The following is a 7253-nucleotide window of genomic DNA, read 5'->3' as shown; positions in this document are numbered from 1 at the left end:
TTAAAGCCCACCCATTTCCAACCCCCTGACATGGTCAGGGCTGCCACCCAGAAGCTCAGGATGCTCAGGGCCCCATCCAATCTGATAATTGAACACTTCCATGAATGGGGCACCCACAGCTTTTCTTGGCAGCCTGTGCCAGTGCCTCACCACTCTCTGAGAAAGGAATTTCTTCCTAGTGTCTTCTCTAAATCTACTTGCTTTTAGGTTAAAGCCATTCCCCCTTGTCCTATTGTTATACTCTCTGATAAAGAGTCCTTCCTCAGCTTTCCTTTAGGCACCTTTGAAGTACTGGAAAGCCAAAATGACATCTATCTGAAGCCTTCTCTTCTCCAGGCTCAATAACAGCAACTCTCTCAGTCTGTTCACCGGAAAGGTGCTCCAGCCCTGAGATCATCATGAACTCTAACAGATCTGTGTCTTTCTTATGCCAAGGCCACAAAAAAAAAAAAAAAAAAAAAAAGTTTGCCATCCTTGTTTAGGTGCCAGTAGATGGCACATAATCTTCCTGCTTATGCAGTTAATATGCAGAAAAAAAGTCCCGCGTAAGCAATTCCAAGAGGGTTGTTGAACCGGTAATAACAAAGCAGTGATAGCATGGTGCACAAATACTGTTCAGCCCCATTTGGGCTTCTCATATGTTTGTATTGTTACGGTTCCAGACTGCTAATGCCTTAATCCTGAGGCTCTAACTTGAGCAGAAGGATCTATTTTTGGACGAAGAATTTTTCCCATAGATGAGTTCTTGCAATACCAACTTCTTTTTTTTTCTTTTTTTTTTTTTTTTTTTAACTGTACAGTAAATCTTGAGCAAAATTGAAAAAAAAAAAAAAAAAAAGGCCCTAAACATCATTTTACTACTGAGAAGTGACTAGTTAGAACCCAGACTGGAAAATTTTTGCACTGAGAGTCACTGAGCTGCCAACCAACAAGAAGTGCTGGGAGAAGAGACAGACCCAAGTGACTTATTGCTGCACAAATGAAAGACCTTGGACAATGTGTAGTTCAATGGATGTAGAGCCACCATGAGAGTGAAAGACCAAAGTGACCTTCCGTGGTCACTCAGGGAGAAGCTGCACAATCACGGGTTTGTTTGCTGCACATGAGGCAGCAGCTGCAAGGAGCTTGTTGTAGAATGGAGGAACACAAGAGAGGCCTCACTTATGGGAATCCAATGTATTATTATATTTATGAGACTACTGCTTTTTAATAAGCATTGATTTCTCTGACAGATGCATCCAACATGGCTCTCTGGATATCTGCATGTAGGCTGGTCACTGTAATGGGTATGACCAGAGAAATACAAGACGTGAGACACCTTATCCTAAATTGTCTTGGACATTGACCTCCAAAACCCATTTGCTGAGGATCTACTTCAGCTCCCTAATCCTAGTATGTACCTAGTGCTGTCAGAGATGCCTGAAGTTACTGAGACAGCCATATAGAGCAGATGGATTTGACACCAGATCTACTGGTGGCCCAGACACTGTAGGGGCAATGGGATGCCATGAGGGGTATCAGCAGGCACTCTCAGGTGGCAGTGTGTGTTTGGCATGTTTAAGTAACTGAACTGAGACCAGTGACTTAGACCTACACTGAACGTATGGCTGAGAATGATGAGTTCAGGTATGGAAGATGGTACTGTACTCATGAAAAAAAACAGGGGATCTCACTCAAAAAGTAAAAATAAGAAATATCTGTCTTGAACTTTATATATGCAGTCATGACAAAGTGAAATATAACCACATGCAATTCTTTTTCTAGCTGAGAACAAGGACTGTGTCTCCAGGATCTGTTTCTTTAACCCAGTACCTCTCATGGAGCTGCAGTCCCTTGTCTCTGTTTACTCCCTTATATATAGCATATTCTTACTATTCCATATTCTTCAGACTGTTTGTGAAGCTTAATTAATGCTGTAAATCCGTGTTAACTGATTTCAACAATCATTTTAAATGTTTAATCTTATTTTTTACTTGTCACTTTCTGAGTTAAAATGAATCTTTACAATTCACGCTGCATGTTTTCCAGAAAATTCAAGCCAGAATCCTTCACACAGAGTTTTTCCCCAAAATCTCCCCATCACTCATTTAAAAGACCATTAATTTCCTGCTCTATGTTGAATGGAAGTTAAAATGACTTTGGAAATAACAGGAACTTGCACTGTCTTCCTGTTGCAGACAATGGCTGTTCTGAAATGAAAGACAGGGTGGTGCCATGGCTGTAATTCAGCCATCTTAAGTACTTCATGTAGAAGATTATATTTCTTATATTATAGCTGAGAGAAGGAATACACAGTTCCTGTCATTAAGTACTGTACAAAGGAAGAAAGTAAACCTTCAGTACCTGGCGAGTTCAAGGGTAACCATAAAGTTATGAGGCCTGACTAGACTCACAAAGGAAATGACGAGAACTTTATAACCCTAGTTTCTTAGAGAGGAGAAGGCCTCTACCAAAGGAGAGATTAATGGCTAATTATTGCAGGTTTGCTCTCTTTGATTCCACTGGATGGTGCTACCTTTGCAGTTACGTTTCCTGCAGTCCATGACCACTCTTCTCTGCGTATCAGTGGGACTCTCGTGGTTCATCGAAGGCTGAAAAGATTGCAATTTTTTCATCCAAAAAAAAGGAAAAAAGAGATTGGATAAGCTAAAGAAAAATCTATCTCCAAACGACAGGAGTTACTGAAATTAGGAAATCAGTATGCCATACTTCACACGCATCTCAATTATCTTCCAGAAGAGGAAGTGGATGTTTATAAACTGTGGATCTCTGACACAACGAGGGTATAATTTCCTGTTAAACCTAGCACTATGTGTGTGTAGGTTGTAGCTAAGAGGGATAGTCCCACTCCCCTGCCGGCAGCTGTGTGCTCCCGTTGCCTCATCTCCCCATTGCCTTATCTCCCAATGATCATGGGGCTGGTGGAGGGTATTGTTTCAACTAGCTATATCAGCAGAAATAAAGGACTTCCTGCTCCAAAATGAGTAGGATTCTCTCTGTTCAGGAGGCTGAACTCTCCCATCCTGCATAGTTACAGGTTTGTTGTGAGAAGGAAAACAAAACGTACTGGTGAAGGGAGAAGAAAGAGAGAAAAGGCCCATCCTACTAGCAGCAGTCAACAGCTACACCAGATTACATATAGCAGGAAACTATACCATTAGTATGTCAAAGAAATTAGTCCAGTGAATTATATGATTACACCGCAGTTACACTAAGAACAAGGGATTTAACAGTTAGAGGCAGTACCAGCCTGAGAACTTGATACCTTTCATTCCATCTATTCATATAAGGCAGTAGCATTTTAGTCAAGGTAAACAGTAATAATATATCATAGTATCAACCAAGATTAGAGTGCCACTGTGCAAGCAGGCAGTAATGCGCACTCCAAAGGGTCTCTAAGGAAACAAAGCACCAAGGAAAAGAATGAACTCTCCAGGACACTGATTGTGAACTCTGCCTTTGCCATTGCAATAATTTCAAAATTGTTTCAGAAACACTACTTCAAGTTTTTTAATCCCCTATGCTAATATTTCTTGTAATATAGAATGTGCATCTTTGATTACAGGAAGTGCCTGGAGGATTTTGACACTGGAACAAATAAATTGCAACCAGGAGGAAAGCAGAGTTAGAAAAAATGACTTGAAAAAAAAACCAGCTGCTGTTGCTGAGATATCCAGTTATGGTTTTTGGGAATCTCTGGGACTAGACATCTACAGACATATTTTTGAAATTCTGCAGATTTCTAATGAGATAGACCAAATACACTAAAATTAATCTTCCTAGTTTAATAGAAAAATTATGTATTTGCATTAGGAAACACACCAGAAATGTAGTTCTGAGGAGATCCAAGTAATAGTTTATTATCTCATTGGGCAACACTGAAAACACCACACCAGGGTGATATACTGTAATTTGCTGTGGTAAATCACATGTTTTTTATAAACCGCTGAGGTAAATTTCATATGCTTAATGATCAAATAAGATCTGGACTGAAAAAACTCTTTGTTGTACTGCACCAGGCAGTCACAACCAGATAGTTTGCTGTGTGGGTAGCATACCCATGAGCATGGGTAAACCCAGTGTGAATCTTGCTTACCTAGGCTTAGCTCAGGTGAGGAGCTGCTCCCAGTTTCACTTGTGGAAGTAAGAACAAAAGTCTGGGTTGTAACGTCTCTCTCCTCTCCTGACTGCAGATTCCTTTTCAACATTCCTTTTAAAAACAGAATGAAATAAGCTTTGGCTCTCTTGAATTCAATGGCAAAATTCCCATCACTTTTTCCTTGTTAGAAACCCTCATCTTAATACGTCTTTTTTTTCTGATTGATTCAACAAAGCAATGGAAAGAAAGAAGCTGTTCTTCCTCCTGTTGTTTTGCCTGCTGCCCTGACCTAGGGATCTGCTCTTGACTTCAGTGCTGAGTGCCTCAGTGCTCTGGAATTTACTGTCTGAAAGGAAACACTGTGATTGCTATAGGACACCATGGGGCATAGGTTGCTTACACAGTAATGTCACTCTTTGGGTCATTGTAAGGCAGAAGGTAAAGGTGACAAGTGGTGTTTATCTGTCAATGATATCTTGTACATGCCTTGAAGTGTCTCCAAGCTGACTGTCCTGGGGAAAAAAGAATGCGCTCTAGGCTTTAATCTTTCCTTGTCTTGCTATGAAGAGTAAGATTCCATTTCTGGATGCTGCGTCTACACAGCAAATATTTCTCATCACTTCTCAACAAAGGTCATGTCTTATTTACATAGCAGAAAAGAACAGAGCAAGAAAATCTGTTTCCTAGCAGCCTACAGTGTTAGGCTGCAATTAAACTGAGCTAGCCAGGTGAATCCAGGTGTCCTTCATCTACACTGGAAAGTTCAGTATATACTTAAGATAAAAAGCATAGCCTTCACAAATCAGCTGGGGGCTTGAAAACAACAGATATCCTGAGATGCAGCATTCTACTATGCTGCATCTTCTATTCTCTCTTGCAAAAGTAGAATTTGTGCATTTTTCTGTTGAATGCTTTTAGGCTTCTATTTGTCATTATGATTGAAATAATTTCTTTGTTATTTTTATTGGTAGAAAAGTTGCTTTTCAGATTATCAGTGATATCAAAAGAAACAAATGTACCAAGATCTAGAATGGCCTATGTTAAATAGAGTATATGGCAAATGCAGAAGCTATGATATGATGCAGAGCTATAATGTAATTCCATATAATGTTATTAATATTATTAATAATATAATATTTTCTGCAGACACAGAAAACAGGATTTTCAAGATTTCTGTTGGTGGGAAGGGATGTGGGATTGAAGGGGACTTGGGCACTGTCAAGTCTTATTCCAGCATCCCCCTGGGAAAGAATGTTTATTGGTTCTTTCTGATGAGAAGGAAGGCTCTATCTACTACTGCATCATAATGATTGTCCTCAGATTCAATAAGTAGCTGTTTCCCAGATGCTCCAAAACTCCAAATGCTATAACTCATGAAAAGTGGTTTTCCCATTAGATAAGTTTTCAAAACGTTGGTTTCTGTATCAATACAAAATGATATATTATTCATTCTTTAGTGAAAATACATAGGCACCAGCATACCAGACAGTCCAGCCCCCATCTACATGGGATGGGAGAAATAATACTTTGCAATTCAGCCATAACTTTAATTATTTTTGTGAATTAAAGCAGTTCCAAATACAAGACTAAAAAGAAATAATCCTAGCAATTTGGTAATAAGAACCATACAAGATGAGAGGCGTTTTCAAGACTGACTTGAATTTAAATTTGAAACTTGAATTTTCAAAGTGGAAAGACCTGAGTATGTCATATCCTAGTTGAATGTTGTGGCTACAGGCTGCATGTTATTTTGAGCTGCATATCAGCATTTTGGAGGTTATTTCTAGATTTTATTCTGTGTAGACTTGAAATCCTTTCCCATTTTCCTCTAAATTGATCATTCCTGCTTTTCTCAATATCTGTAAGACATTTCAGTGGAGAGTTCTGATATGGTTTGGTTAAAGATGCATCTCTGACGTCTTGTAGGAATCTGTCCAGATCCTATGAATGGTGACAAGCTGAAGATATTTCTCTGGTAATGAACAGACAGTGACTTGCTATAGTAGAGACTGAAGTCAGTGAGAGAGTTCAGTTCTAGGAATAGCAGCAAATAAGAAGTTATGGATACAGACCTACCAGCTGCAACAGCAAATAAGGGCTTTGGATATACAACCAAGGGAATTTATTAAAAACAGATGAGAGAATAATTTAATTATTTGATGCCTCGGTTAGTTGCTGACTGGAAACTGCAGAGGGAGTTGAACAGAGTTAAAATATGACACTCATGTTTTGGAGAGAAACAACAAAATTAATTGGGACAGTAACGGAGATAAAGGACTGAAAAAATTTATCATTTTTTGGACCCTGAAGTGGCTGAGACAAGAGTTTGTGATGGCATGCAAAAGCCAGAGTGTGGTGGGTATAAACTAGTCAGAAGGCATTCACTTTACAGGAGATCAAAACACATGGTCACAAGCCAAGCTAAGGAAGGAGAATATCAAGTTATGAGAAAGGACATTTTTACCCAGAGACGTGAGGTAGCTTGTGCAAATGTGAGGGGTGCTTTTAGCAATAGGGTAAATTAATAAAAGAAGGCATGAGGAATACAGAGCCTCTAGTTCTACCTACTGAGGTAGAGGAGATGGGATAGAAAGAAAATGAAGGTCAGTTTTTTTCACATTGCGATTACTATGAAGGATTCAGTTCAATCATCTAGCAAGCAGGCAGACAGCTGAGCCAGAAGGAGATCTGGCCCTTTCATTTGCTCTGGAGTTTTGTATCCAGCACCTAAGAGCAAACTACTGCCTCATCTGGTTCAACAGCTTCACAAGATGAGTTACTGTCAAATTAGCTGAGTGCTTGTCATATACAGTGTATATGACGTGTACGTCAGGGAAAAAAAATTGCTAAAATCCCAGACTCGTAAAATGAATCAGAAGACACATATACTGACAGAATGCATACAGGTTATGTGGTCAGATAATTGCAAGAATGCTTAGACATCTCTGTGATCCAGGAAGCCAAAGATCAGAGATGACTAAAATGGAACAAAAACAAATAGGTAAAGAAGGTCAGACACTTTCTTCTTTTCAATTTTACCTTCTTTTTTAACCAATCATCAGGCAATTGGAGCAGTTATTGATCAAAATCAACCAGATCTGATGGTTTAAAATAAAATAAAATAAAATAAAATAAAATAAAATAAAATAAAATA

Source organism: Lagopus leucura, unplaced genomic scaffold (genome assembly GCF_019238085.1).
Source record: "Lagopus leucura isolate 7727_CA_CO unplaced genomic scaffold, USGS_WTPT01 Super-Scaffold_100159, whole genome shotgun sequence".
Taxonomy (NCBI): Eukaryota; Metazoa; Chordata; class Aves; order Galliformes; family Phasianidae; genus Lagopus; species Lagopus leucura.
This window is presented reverse-complemented; position numbering follows the sequence as displayed.